The sequence below is a fragment of the Heterodontus francisci genome, chromosome 24 (assembly GCF_036365525.1).
Source record: "Heterodontus francisci isolate sHetFra1 chromosome 24, sHetFra1.hap1, whole genome shotgun sequence".
NCBI lineage: Eukaryota > Metazoa > Chordata > Chondrichthyes > Heterodontiformes > Heterodontidae > Heterodontus > Heterodontus francisci.
Window position 1 is genome coordinate 37,745,640 of NC_090394.1, and position 15,139 is coordinate 37,760,778.

The window sequence follows — 15,139 nt, forward strand, 5'->3', positions numbered from 1 at the left end:
CCCTCCCTGCCCCAGCTGTGAGGTATCTGGGACTTAGCCATGTGAAAAAAATACAGCACTGGGTGGACCTCAATGATTAGTACCCATCCATTCAGGTGCCACTGGTCTTTAATTGTTTTTTTTCCTCTCTCCCTGTGAGTTGGAACAACATGGCTGCTGAGATTGCGCAGAAAGAATGAAGAGTTAATAAAAATTCTGCATTTCTCTCTCTCTGGATTTCTGAAGGCTTTGGACTGTTTTTTTGTGTGGATTCTACCACCACCACCCCCCTCCCCATTCTGTCTTTTTTTCCCTTTCTCTGTCACACACACATTCCCTGTGGAACAGATAAAGAAGACCTGGGAAGCAGGAAATGACTGCAGGTAAATCTTGCAAGCTATTAGCAGTGCCCGCAACAAACAACAAAAAGCACCTACCCGGGGGCAAAGGATTGCTGTGAATTAATGTGTTAGGGGAGCAGATGATATGTGGGGTGGGGTGGTATGTAGGGGCGAATCGGAACCGATCAGGATCAGCGTCTCAGAGGCCAGATCCTAAGTACCCAGTGGTGGCTGTTTTTCCTGTACCTCTAATGCATGCTTTCGATGTTCGATTTCTTTTTGCAGCAGGGAAACTGCAAGAAATCAGCAGCTCGTTTCACTCCCTAATATTGTTAATTTCAGAGTCTAATGTATTTTAAGAGGAGAAGGGGCAAGGATTGTGTGAAGGGAGAAATCTTGTTCAAAACTGCAGAGAGAGACAACATCCGATGTAAGTCTTTTAAATTTTTTCTCTGCAATGTTTCTCTCTCTCTCTGGCGTGTCTTTGAACAGAGCAGTGGCTCCTTGGCTGACTGCTGTTGGTTGATGCAGTTTCTACTGCTGTGTATACAGACAAGCTCATAGGGTAGCCTGTCTGCTAGCATCTAGAGGGCTGGCAATGCAAATTGCAGCCCGCAGATGTTTTTTTTTATCGGCTTTAAGTGCAAGGCTGTCTGTCTTAAGAGGCATTGGCAGAGATATGGAAGGGAGGAGGAATTTAATGTAAGCAGTCATTTTTTATATATATACATATATAATGAGTGTGTGCATGTATGTGTTAATGTTATATATTGCTTTTGGAACAGTGCACCAGGTTGAAGAAAAGCAGAGTCATTTATTAACCTGACAGACCTAAATATTGGAGCAACATGTTACACAGGGCTTGTCAATGCACAACCCGGGAGCTTATCTATGTCACTCTCTCTGATGGGGTTTGGAGGGGGAAGGAACCCAGTGTCTCTTCTGTAGAATTAGCAAGTGATGAAATGCAACCAGTGCAATTCTGTTTATCCAAGGTTATAAATGGTGCTATTTACATTGGGGAGTAGTGTCGGGCTTGCTGTCGCCTGTTAATGGAGTGCTTCAAGCAGAGCCCTTCTAGGTAGCAAGGCTAAAAACTCAGAGGGTGCATGAAAGGTAATGGTAGCATTCTCACCTCAGAGTCAGCAGGTTGTGAGTTCAAGACCCACACCAGTGCCAGCACTGAGGGAATGCTACATTGTTGGACATGCTGATTTTTGGTGATCCAAAGATTCACAACCCTTATTGTCATTATTCAAGTGTGTAGCCCTAGGCAGAGAGTGTCAGCAGGCTAATTGACTATAGAAGGAATTGCAGCCAAGCCTGATTGGGAGTCACTGGATCGTGAACCTTAGCTGATTTTCCACCCCCAGCCCAATGTCATTGTGATCAATTGCAGTACCCCCTTTATTGGCTGACCAGCAAACTCAACAGAGTGTGGATCAGACCTAGGATCTTCCTGGCCTGTATGCCTCAGCACTGTGATGAACAGTACATGTAACCATTAAGCTGTCAAGGAGCTCAAATTGGTCCATTTCTGCCTGCTTTATGCACAACTGGGTCTCTTTTCTCTTTATGAAAAATTTTGATAGAGTAGAAACAGAGTGTTTCCACTTGTAGGGAAGAGCAAAGCTAGAAGCCATCAATATAAGAGTCACCAGCAGCTCAAGAAACTTCACCCAGAGAGTGTTGAGAACGTGTAACTCGCTACCACAGGGAATAGTATAGATGATAGAATGGTTGCAGCGTAGGAGGAGGCCATTAGGCCTGTTGTGTCCATGCTGTCTCTCTCTAAGAGCTACTTGGCTAGTCCCACTCCCCTGCCTTTTCCCCATAGTCCTGTAGTTTTTTTCTTCTCAGATAATTATCCAATTCCCTTGTGAAAGCCATAATTGAATGTGCCTCCACCATGCTGTCAGTGCATTCTGGATCCTAACCACTTGCTGCGGGAAAAAATATTTTCCTCATGTTATTGCTTCTTTTGCCAGTCACCTTAAATCTGTGTCCTCTGGTTCTCAACCCTCCTGCCAAAGGGAACAGTTTCTCCCTATTTACTCTGTCCAGATCCCTCATGATTTTGAACACTTCTATCAAATCTCCTCTCAACCTTCTCTTCTGTAAAGAGAACAGCCCAAACTTTGCCAATCTGTCCTCGTAACTGAAGTCTCTTATCCTCCGAACCTTTCTCGTAAATCTTTTCTGCACCCTCTCAGTGCTTTCACATCGTCCCTAAAGTGTGGTGCTCAGACTTGGACACAGTACTCCAGCTGAGGCCGAACCAGTGTTTTTAAAGGTTCACCATAACTTCCTTGCTTTTGTACTCTAAGCCTCTACTTATAAAGCCCAGGATCCCTTATGCATTATTAACCACTTTCTCAACCTGCCACTTTCAACTATTTGTGCACATATACCCTCTGCTCCTGCACCTCCTGTAGAATTGTATTTATTTTATATTGCCTTTCCTTGTTCTTCCTACCAAAATGTATCACTTCACACTTCTCTGCATTAAATTTCATCTGCCACGTATCTGCCTATTCCATCAGCCTGTTTGTGTCTGCTTGGAGTCCACACTATCCTCCTCACAGTTCATAAAATTTCCAAGTTATGTGTGTCATCTGCAAATTTTGAAATTGTGCCCTGCACACCCATGTCCAGGTCATTGATATAGATCAAGAAAAATAGTGGTCCTAGTACCGACCCCTGGGGAACCCCATTATATACCTTCCTCCAGTCCAAAAACACAACCGTTCGCTACTACTCTCTGTTTCCTGTCACTCAGCCAATTTCGTATCTATGCTACCACTGTCCATTTTATTTCATGGGCTTCAACTGTTATGTGACACTTCATCAAATACCTTTTAGAAGTCCATGTACACCATTAACAGCATTACCTTCATCAAACCTCTCTGTTACTTCATCGAAGAACTGAAGGCAAACCATGTTTAACTTTTTTGATTAACAAATCTGTGCTGGCTTTCCTTAATTAATTTACATTTGTTCAAATGACTGTTAATTTTGTCCCGGATTATGGTTTCTAAAAGCTTTCCCACCACCAAGGTTAAACTGACTGGCTTGTAGTTGCTGGGTTTATCCTTGCACTGTTTTTGAACAAATGATGCATTTAGGGAAGCCAGAAAAGCATATGAGACAAGGAAATAGAGGGCTGTGCTGATAGTTACATGATTGTTATGACCTCAATGAGACCATTAACATTAAAAATACGAGATATGAACCCCCAGACCAATTTAAAGAATTACACAAGATTTCACGTTTTAAGACTTATTATAACAACTAAACTAAAAGAAATCCCCATTAACTAAATAGTACTTTATTAGTAGCTGATACCCCAAATTGCAAAGAAAGATGTTTACTTATTAAAATAGTTGAAAACCTCACACCACACATATGTTACACAGTCCTCTTTGATGGCGAAATCTTTGTGATTAAAAGTTCCAGACTCCTTCCAGTTGAAAGCGGTTGGATCTCCCAGACCTTTTCAAAATTAATGTCCTCTTCATTCACTTCTCCGAGCACTTTCGACTTGGACATTCGTGAATAAGGCAATTCCTGGTGATCCTGTTGGTCTTTTCCTTCTCCGCAAACTTCAGCTTTCAAAACGGGTTCAAGTCTTCGCAGCATTTCACTGTATTAGGATTCTGAGAACAGGTGTTCCCTCTCTCTCTCTCTCTCGGCTGCCACTGCTGGTCTTCTGTACGGCCTGCTCTGAGGCTGCCACCGCTGGCTTCCTTTCTTGCAGCCTGTTGGCCTTCAGAAAATCTGTTAAATTTATCTGGAATCAAACATCAATAGCTTATTATTCTTTTCCAATACGCAAAGTCCAGAAGTCTGGTTTCACAGAGCCACCTGGACCTTCCATTGTTCCCAGGTGTTAACACTGCCTGGTACATTTGCATCCTCAGAATCACTGATTCCTTGTTTACGATCTGAAAATCTGGGAGGGTGAAACCCATTCTTCTTCAGGTGTTACCCCTGCAGTCTCTGTTGTTCAAAAAAAAAAGTCTTTGATCTGTGTTCTCTGATGTACTGTTAACCATGATTTCTGTCTTGTCATTAAGCAGAGTGGATATCAGGATGGTATGTGGCTTGGAGGGAAACTTGCCGATGGTGGTGTTCCCATGCATCTGCTGCCCTTGTCCTTCTAGGTGGTAGAGGCCGCGGGTTTGAAAGGTGCTGTGGAAGGAGCCCTTATGAGTTGCTGCAGTGCATCTAGTAGATGGTACACACTGCTGCTACTGTGCGTCGGTGGTGAAGGGAGTGAATGTTAAAGGTGGTGGATGACGTGCCAATCAAGTGGGCTGCTTTGTCCTGGATGGTGTCGAGCTTCTTGAGTGTTGTTGGAGCTGCACCCATCCAGGCAAGTGGAGAGTATTCCATCACACTCCTGACTTGTGCCTTGTAGATGGTGGACAGGCATTGGGGAGTCAGGAGGTGAGTTACTCGTCACAGAATTCCTAGCCTCTGACCTGCTCTTGTAGCAACAGTATTGATGTGGCTGGTCCAGTTCAGTTTCTGGTCAGTGGTAACCCCCATGATGTTGATAGTGGGGGATTCAGTGATGGTAATACCATCTCCCCTTGATGTTCAATGGTTAGATTCTCTCTCATTTGAGATGGTCATTGCCTGGCACTTATTACTTGCGAATGTTACATGCCACTTATCAGCCCAAGCCTGGATGTTGTCCAGGTCTTGCTGCATCTGGACACTGGCTGCTTCAGTATCTGAGGAGTCGCAAATGGTACTGAACATTGTACAATCATCAGCGAATATCCCCAGTTCTGACATAATGATGGAGGGGAGGTCATTGATGAAGCAGCTGAAGATGGTTGGGTCTAGGACACTACCCTTAGGAACTGCTGCAGTAATGTCCTGGAACTGAGATGATTGTCCTTCAACAACCAGAACTGTCTTCCTTTGTGCTAGGTGTTACTCCAACCAGCGGAGAGTTTTCCTCCGATTCCCATTGACTCCAGTTTTGCTAGGGCTCCTTGATGCCATACTCGGTCAAACGCTGCAATGATGTCAAGGGCAGTCACTCTCACCTCACCTCTGGGGTTCAGCTCTTTTGTCCATGTTTGGACCAAGGCTGTAATGAGGTCAGAAACTGAGTGGCCCTGGTGGAACCCAAATTGAACATCAGTGAACAGATTATTGCTGAGCAAGTGCCACTTGATAGCGCTGTCAACAACCCCTTCCATCACTTTGCTGCTGATCGAGAATAGACTGATAGGGCGGTAATTGGCTTGTTTGGATTTGTCCTGCTTTTTGTGGACAGGACATCCTTGGGCAATTTTGCACATTGTCGGGTAGGTGCCAGTGTTGTAACTGTACTAGAACAGCTTGGCTAGGGGTGCGGCTAGTTCTGGAGCACAGGTCTTCGGTACATAGCCTTTGCAGTATCCAGTGCCTTCAGCCATTCCTTGATGTCAAGTGGAGTGAATCGGATTGGCTGAAGACTGGCATCTGTGATGCTGGGGACCTCAAAAAGAGCCAATATGGAGCATCCACCCAGCACTTCTGGCTAAAGATGGATGCAAATGCTTCAGCCTTGTCTTTTGCACTGATGTGCTGGGCTGTCCCATCATTGAGGATGGGGATATTTGTGGAGTTGTTTAATTGTCCATCACCATTCACGACTGGATGTGGCAGAACTGCAGAGCTTAGTTCTGATCCATTGGTTGTGGGATCGCTTAGTCCTGTCTATTGCATGTTACTTTCGCTGTTTGACATGTGAGTAGTCCTGTGTTGTAGCTTCACCAGGCTGACACCTCATTTTTAGGTATGCCTGGTGCTGCTCCTGGCATGCCCTCCTGCACTTTTCTTTGAACCAAGGTTGGTTCCCCAGCTTGATGGTAATAGTAGAGTGGGGGATATGCAAGGCCATGAGGTGTGCCTTATAGATGGTGGACAGGCATTGGGGAGACAGGAGGTGAGTTACTTGCTGCAGAATTCCTGGCTTCTGACCTGCTCTTATAGCCACAGCATTTATATGGCTGGTCCAGTTCAGTTTCTGGTCAATAGTAACCCCCCCCCCCCACCCAGGATGTTGATTGTGGGGAATTCAGCGATGGTAATGCCATTAAACATCAAGGGGAGATGGTTAGATTCTCTCTTGTTTGAGATGGTCATTGTCCGGCACCTGTGTGGCGCGAATGTAACTTGTCACTTATCAGACCAAGGTCTTGCTGCATCTGGTTACAGATTGTGCCACTGGTCAGTTTGGGGGTTTTGAGAGAGGGATGAAGAGAGAAAAGAAAGGCATAGATCACAATTCCCAGCTCTACTTTTTCACCATAATAAACTCTTGCACTGGATTTCTGCTCCTTGTCTCTCTGTCTTGAGGGCATTTGATTAAAACAAGATATTACAGACCTACACAAGACACAGTGCCATCTTCAGGAGTCTCATGCCATTCTCACCAGTTCCAGTCCCTGTGACTGAGGAGAAGGACACCAAGGGCCCAAATTTGAAACCCCCAGGTTAAAGGAATGATTTGCTACCTCATTTGATTAGTGCTGCTCTTAATTTGGCCCAGCAGCTGCTTCTGGCTTTTCTCCACTTCACCTCTCACCCTTGTCATTGCCTCCATTTCACCTCTGGCCCTTGACATGTTTCCTACTCCATGTCTCTGTGAGCTGCATTAGGGGCTGGGAGGTGTTGCAAGGGCTGGGATTCAGCTCTATTCCCTCACCTCTTGCTGTCTAGTGAGAGAAAGCAAGGGAATGCTAATAAGAGTTAGAACTATTCCATCATCCATTGAACTAGTGAAAGAACACAGCAGCTTCTAGCTTTCTTTTATATAAAACTATAATAAGTTTGATAGAAATAAAAGAAATGCACATTGCAGATAACTAGCAAGAAAACAGAACAAATTTTAATGATTAGTAATACGAAGTTACAGTGGAAACATTTTAGAGAGAAATTATCGGAATATTTCTTATATCAATCTGAGGCATTCCAAGAGAATAAGGAATACTGCAGAGCCAGTGCCAAATAAATGGCTGATTAAAATCCTTATATCAGAAGGAAATTGAGATACAATCACAACTCGGGGAGGGAAGAATAGGACAAGGTGGACAAGGAAATTGAGAAATAAAGTGGGTGGATAAGGCTGCGAAAGGGAGACAATAAAAGGGACACCTAAACCTTAAATGATAGTGGGCCTTAGAGATTAAATTATGAGGGCAGGTTGCATAAACTTGGCTTGTATTCCCTTGAGTATAGAAGATTGAGGGTTGATCTGATTGTGATGTTTAAAATGTTAAAAGGATTCCATTGGGTAGATAGAGAGAAAGTATTTCCCCTGATGGGGGAATCAAGAACAAGGGGGAAAATCTGGAACTCTCTTCCCCTACCCCCCTAAAAGGCTGTGGATGTTGGGCAACAAGTGGAGCTTTCATGAATGAGATTGATAGATTTTTGTTGAGTATAGTTATAAAGGGTTATGGAACAAAGGTGAGTAAATGAAGTTGAGATGCAGATCAACCATGGTCTAAGTGAATGGTAAGAAGGCCTGAGGGTCTGAATGGCCGCCGCCTCCTATCCATACCAAGGAACAACCAAAGGAGAGCCATATCTACATCAAACCTACATAACCGTGACTGCACTTCAAAAATAATTAATTGTACGCAAAGCACTTTGAGATGTTTGAAAAATGTGATAGGAAAGGAATTTGCATTTATACCTCGCATGCTCAGGCCATCCAAAGTGTTTCACAATCATAGTCATAGACTCATACAGCACAGAAACAGGCCCTTTGGTCCATCGTGTCTGTGCCAGCCATCAAGCACCTATCCTAATCCCATTTTCCAGCACTTGGCCCGTAGCCTGTAATCACTGAATTACTTTTGAAGTGCAGTCCCTGTTGCACTGTCAAACGCAACAGCAAAATTGCACACAAGATCCCACAAACAGAAATGTGGTAATGACTAGGTAATTATTTTAGTGGTGCTGATTGAAAGATGGATGTCACCCATGACACCAGAAGAACTCTCTTTTTTGAATAGTGTTGTGGGATCTTTTACTCTCACCTGGAGGGGCAGACGTGGCTTCAGTTTAGCATCCTGATCTGAATCGAACACTTAACACTGTACTATATCTAAAGGCCTCCATTCCCTCCTGTCCCATTTCCACTAAATTACTCGTCCTTGCTGTGTCGTTGTGGAGATTTGGCCTGTTTCTGTGCTGTAAATTCTATGTAAAAACTAAATTGTTCAAAGAAAATTAAAACAAATCACACCATTTTTAAAATTCCATTATGATATTTCTCTTGGGTTGCTCACAGCAGTATGTAAGAAATTCATCTTTAATCCCTGAACAATCCTGGAGGGTAGGCAACATGTATGTAGAACATGTTCCTGTGCTTTCTGTTACATGGCTGTGTATGTGTGTGTGTACCTGTGCAACCCAAACTGGCAATAGTCTGAAATAGAATACCTGGACATGTCCCATAACGTCCTTTTCCCTGGCAGAGACAATTTGAGATTTCTCTGAAGACTTATCGCCATGGAAACAATCACATTGTTTATTATGGTTGCCTTTGCTTTTCCTCAGGTAAATTATTAATGGTTGGATTTTGTTAGCAGTGGCCAGGACTTCCATCAGTTCTGGATATCTGTCACTCCTCAACTCTGGTCCTAAATCCATATTGCCAATAAAACAAGCAAAGAGTGGGTGATTAGGGTTGGCAATTCTGGTTGAATGTACTCAACAACAGCAACTTGTATAAAAGCAAATTACTGTGGGTGCTAGAAATGTGAAATAAAAACAAAAAATGCTGGAAATATTCACCAGGTCAGACAGCATCTGTGGAGAGAGAAATAGAATTAACGTTTCAGGTTGATGACCTATTATCAGAAAATACAATTTGTATTCATAAAGCACCTTTAATATAGTAAAAACATCCTGTTATGCAGGCTCCCACCTGCCAGGAATGAGGCACATTAATTTTGCCACATGGACATTAAACCTCAAATTGTTGCTGGGAAGACGAGAAGGCCTGTTGCAAGGAATTGCCAGGTCCCTGACCAGAAAGACATTTTTGCATGTTAGCAGACAGTGTTGGAACAAAGGAGCTGGTCCCTGCTCCCAATACACAGAACAAACGTGGTCTGACCAGTTTAGTCACATGACTAACTGGCTGTTGCAGAGTCTGAACTGAGAGTTTTAAATTGGAGAAACAGTGTATGAAGTCAGAAAGCTCTTGGCTCCTGGACTGAAGCTGAACTCCTCTCCTCCTGTCTGCTCCCATCTCTTTGTCACCAGCTTCGGAATCCATTAAAGACCCCAAGAGAGAAAAGTCTCCTACAGTGAACAAGGTTTAAGAAGAATACTGGGCCCCAACTAAAAGCAAGAATTACCTACAAAAGGAGTCTACAATGAGCTCAAAGAACCGTAATAAAGAAACTCTTCAGATATTGCCTCAAACCTTTCCACTTTATTTTTTCTACTGTTCTTTTCTGTCCCTATTTGCATGCGCGCATTGCGTATGCATGCTAGTGTGGGGTGTGGCATGTATCTGTAGGCGTTAACCGAATTAGAGTTTAAGTTTTAATAACTGTCACTTTTCTTCTTTAAACCTGAGAAAGCCTATTTGTGCTCATTTCTTTGCCTTATAATTGGAAAGCGGTAAACAAAGGATTCACCAAAGGGGAGTTCAAAACACGCTGTGTTTAAAATTAAACCCTGTTACAGTAAGACCAGGTGAAGGCTGAGAGGGACCCCTAGACACCTTTCTCACCTGGTCATAACAGAAATTTGGGTGCTAGTGTCTGGAATTTTACCCACAGACAAACGAGAGAAATTGGAAGTGGAAAACCAAATTGTTCCCAATCAAAAAAGAGCAAGATTAATACAGGTTTTCTTGTGGTTGTGTGTGATTGAATACTAACATGTCTGCAACTGAAGCTAGTAGCTCTCCAAGCCAGGGTGAAGTAACTTGGGATAAGTTAAAAAGCACTGTCGATGGAGGAGTTGAGGAAAATGGCTGAGCACTGTGGGATCACTGTACATGGCAAGGCTAGGAAGTCTGAACTCCTAAGGCTAGTGGCTAACCATTTTTCCCTTGAATCTGAAGAAGGAGAAGAATTGTTAGAAGCAGACCCAGACAGGGTACTGCGAGCAAAGATACAATTAGAACAAAAGAAACTTGGATTAGAAGACTGAGAGAGAGAAAGAAAGAGCCTTCCAGAAGGAATGTGAAGAAAATGAAAGGCAGGAGACAGGGAAAGAATATTCCAGAAAGAATGCGGCGAGAGTTGAAATGGCTTGAGTTAACTAGGGTCAACAGAGTAACCCCAGTGAAAGCATAGCCAGTACGGAGGAGCATAATTCAGGGCTGGGTACAAAATTGCTAAAACCCACTCAACTAATTCTAAAATTCAAAGAGGAAGATGTGGAGGCATTTTTTGAGAAACTGGCAAGGCAGCTAAAATGGCCAGCTGAGACCTGGTCGCTTTTACTACAAAGCAAGCTAACTGGAAAAGTCCATGAGGTTTATTTGCTGTTGCCAGATGAGAGTTCATCAAGTTATGAACTGACCAAAAATGATATCCTCGGGGCATATGAATTAGTTCCTGAAGCCTATCGCCAAAAGTTTAGAACCCTCAAAAAAACAAACTTTTCAAACTTATCTGGAGTTTGAAAGAAGTAAGCAGGTGGCTTTTGACCAGTGGCTGCGGGTTTTTAAAGTACAGCTCAGCTATGAGAATCTCAGGGAAATAGTTCTGCTAGAGGAATTTAAAAACACTCTCCCACTCTCAATAAAGACCCATGTAGAGGAGCAGCGGTTCAGAGAGCTCAGCAAGCGGCCGTCCTGGCCGATGAGTTTGCTTTAATTTATAAGTTGGTTTACCAGGGAGAACTTTTCCTAATTTCACCCCCCCACCCCCCCACAAATCCGAAAAGGACAAAGGATGGGAAGGTGATCGCCACCCAGGCGAAGGCTGGGAGAGAAATGAAAGCAAGAGACACAGGGGACCCACCTCCAGCCAAAAGGAAAGGTGCTGTGAGCAAGAGTGAGAACCCGGAGACCTGTCTGCTTCCATTGTAATAAAGCAGGGCATTTAAAAGCTGCCTGCTGGAAACTAAAGGGAAAATCGGTAGGGTTGATCAGTGCATACCTGCTCAGTGAAGATGGAACCCTGATGGAAAGCACAGCAGAACAATCTGTGGCTTTAACTACAGTAAGAGTGCAACCCAGTGCAGGAAAAGCTAGTGGGATTCCTGAAGGCTATCAGGGTTTTGTGTTTGAAGGGAAAGTAACCCCATACCTCTCGAATGGGGCCAGCAAGCCCATAGTGATTCTCAGGGACACAGGGGCCACTAGATCCCTTTTACTGGGAAAAGGCCTGACCTTTCCCCCAGAGAGTGCAGTGAACACCAAAATGGTGGTGAATGGTATTGGAGGGCAGTGTATGCTTGTACCTGTACACCGGGTGCACCTGGAACTTGACCTAGTTTCAGGATGGTTGACCGTAGGGATTGTCCCTAGTTTGCCTGAGGATTGGGTTGACCTGCTCCTAGGTAATGATCTGGCAGGGGTGAAGGTGGTAGCAACCCCCCATGCGCCCCCCCCAGTAGTGAAAGGAAGACTGCAGGAGGTCAGAGAGACAGGGCAGTGGCAGGTGATGGTCCTCTGCAGCTTCCCTGAATGTGTAGTGAATGGCCAAACCAGCTCCCCCAGAGGAGCCTGAATTGGCACTTAAGGCAGATGACCATGAGGTCTGTCTATCTGAGACTTTCCTTGGAAAGTTAGGAGATCCATGGAATGAATTAAGTGGATTTTCCCTAGCTGAGGCTCAGCGAGCCGACCCAGTATTGCGAGAGTTAGCACAGGCTGCGCAGTCTGAAAGTGAAGCAGAGGGAGTCCCTAATTGCTACTATTTAAAGAATGAGGTACTGATGAGGAAATAGAGTTCTCATCACAGATGTGAGAGCAAGGAATGGGCAGTAGTTTGCCAGTTAGTGGTGCCACAGAGGTACCGGGAAGAAATTAGAATTAGAATTAGAATATTACAGCGCAGTACAGGCCCTTCGGCCCTCGATGTTGCGCCGATCATCTGACCTACACTATTCCATTTACATCCATATGTCTATCCAATGACCACTTAAATGCCCTTAAAGTTGGCGAGTCTACTACTGTTGCAGGCAGGGCGTTCCACGCCCCTACTACTCTCTGCGTAAAGAAACTACCTCTGACATCTGTCCTATATCTTTCACCCCTCAACTTAAAGCTATGTCCCCTCGTGTTTGCCATCCTCATCCGAGGAAAAAGACTCTCACTATCCACCCTATCTAACCCTCTGATTATCTTGTATGTCTCTATTAAGTCACCTCTCCTCCTCCTTCTCTCTAACGAAAACAACCCCAAGTCCCTCAGCCTTTCCTCGTAAGACCTTCCTTCCATACCAGGCAACATCCTAGTAAATCTCCTCTGCACCCTTTCCAAAGCTTCGACATCCTTCCTATAATGCGGTGACCAGAACTGCACGCAATACTCCAGGTGCGGCCTCACCAGAGTTTTGTACAGCTGCATCATGACCCCGTGGCTCTGAAACTCGATCCCCCTACTAATAAAGGCTAACACACCATATGCCTTCTTAACAGCCCTATTAACCTGGGTAGCAACTTTCAGGGATTTATGTACCTGGATACCAAGATCTCTCTGCTCATCTACACTACCAAGAATCTTCCCATTAGCCCAGTACTCTGCATTGCTGTTACTCCTTCCAAAGTGAATCACCTCACACTTCTCCGCATTAAACTCCATTTGCCATCTCTCAGCCCAGCTCTGCAGCCTATCTATGTCCCTCTGTACCCTACAACACCCTTCGACACTATCCACAACTCCACCGACCTTCGTGTCATCCGCAAATTTACTAACCCACCCTTCTACACCCTCATCCAGGTCGTTTATAAAAATGACAAACAGCAGTGGCCCCAAAACAGAACCTTGCGGTACACCACTAGTAACTAAACTCCAGGATGAACATTTGCCATCAACCACCACCCTCTGTCTTCTTTCAGCTAGCCAATTTCTGATCCAAAGCTCTAAATCACCTTCAACCCCATACTTGCGTATTTTCTGCAAATGTTAAGAAATATTAAGAAGGACCCACCAGACTACAGTGGCTGTACATGCCGGTTTACGAAAGACCAAAGCCTGCACAAGACAGCAGTTTGACTGGCCAAAACTCCAGTTTTGCAGGAGTATTGCAGGAGTTGCTACATGTGCCAGGTTGAGGGGAAACCCCAACCTACAGTGAAACCTGCACCACTAAGTCCCGTGCCAGAATCTCCAGCAGAAGGCTGGTGAACTGTAAGGGACCCCCGCCGAGAACAAAAAGGGACAGGCAGGCGAACGTCTGTTTAGAAAGAGAAGGGGAAAAGGTGACCAAGAGGGTAGGTTAAAGGACGTCTGGGAAGAATCCTGGATGAAAACAGCTACTGTCTGGTCAGCCAACCCTGAAAAATTTGAAAAGATAGACCCCCACATCCTCCTGCGTAAATGCAGACTCTAGAAGCACCCCACCAGAGTCGCTAACAGCATTTACAGGAACCTGCAGAGACAAATCGAGACCTCTAGGGGCACAGAAACTGTGAGGGTGATGCCACACCTAGTCGAAGTGCCACAGCAGAGTGCAGTCAAGTCTACACAAATACCTACAGGCAGGGCTGTCCCAAAGAACAAAGAGGATATTAACAAAAAATTCTCCCCCACAGTCAGAGAAAAAGGGAACCACCCATCCCCTGAATTCAAAAACCTTTGCATGACTCAGCAAAGCATTGAAAGAGAGTTGAGAATAGACCCGTCCACTACTAACTCTCCTGAAATAAAATGTTCTCAACAGGAACCAAGACCCTAGGCAGTCACGGCAATGGGCAAACTGAACCAAAGCTTCCCCAAACAACCACATGGTTACTAGGATGCCAAAGCAGCACTGACACCAAGAAAAGAAAGTTTTAGTAAGTTTTTGGATTCGTGAATGGATGGAAATGAATGAGAGAAATGCATGGTTTACTGTATCTTATATTTCTCACAACCCTTATAATGAAATGTGCCTTCTTTTCAAATCGTATTTCATTCCCCTGGATGTGGAAGTGTCATGTAGGCCCCCACCTGCCAGGAATGAGGCACATTAATTTCGCCACATTGACATTAAACCTCAAATTGTTGCTGGGAAGAAGAGAAGGCCTGTTGCAAGGAATTGCCAGGCCCCTGGCCAGAAAGATATTCTTGCATATTAGCAGACAGTGTTGGAACAAAGGAGCTGGTCCCTGCTCCCAAAACACAGAACAGATGTAGTCTGACCAGTTTAGTCACATGACTAACTAGCTATTGCAGAGTCTGAATTGAGAGTTTTACATTGGAGAAACAGTGTTTGAAGACTGAAAGCTCTGGACTGAAGCAGACCTCCTCTCCTCCTGTCTGCTCCCATCTCTTTCTCACCAGCTTCGGAATCCATTGAAGACACATGAACCCCAAGAGAGAAAAGTCTCCTACAGTGAACAAGGTTTAAGAAGAATACTGGGCCCCAACCAAAAGCAATAACTACCTACAAAAGGAGTCTACAGTGAGCTCGAAGAACCGTCATAAAGAAACTCTTCAGATATTGCCTCAAACCTCTCCACTTTATTTTTTCTACTGCTCTTTTCTGTCCCTATTTGCATCTGCGTATCGCATATGCATGCTGGCATGGGGTGTGGCATGTATCCGTAGGCATTAACCGAATTAGAGTTTAAGTTTTAATAAATTTCACTTTTCTTCTTTAAAGCTAAGAAGACCTGCTTGTGCTCATTTC

At 44.4% G+C, this 15,139-nt stretch overlaps 1 protein-coding gene across 2 annotated transcripts in view; it reads left to right on the top strand.

Annotated features, from left to right (window-relative positions):
- Window positions 1–307: 307 nt before the first annotated feature.
- The window catches only part of LOC137383303 (transcription factor 20), a 49,537-nt gene continuing 34,705 nt past the window's right edge, over window positions 308–15,139 (top strand). For both annotated transcript variants that reach the window (XR_010977378.1, XM_068055930.1), the window contains exons 1-2: window positions 308–362; window positions 663–750. The gene's annotated coding sequence lies outside the window, so the exon portion shown is untranslated. The remainder of the gene's footprint in view (window positions 363–662; window positions 751–15,139) is intronic.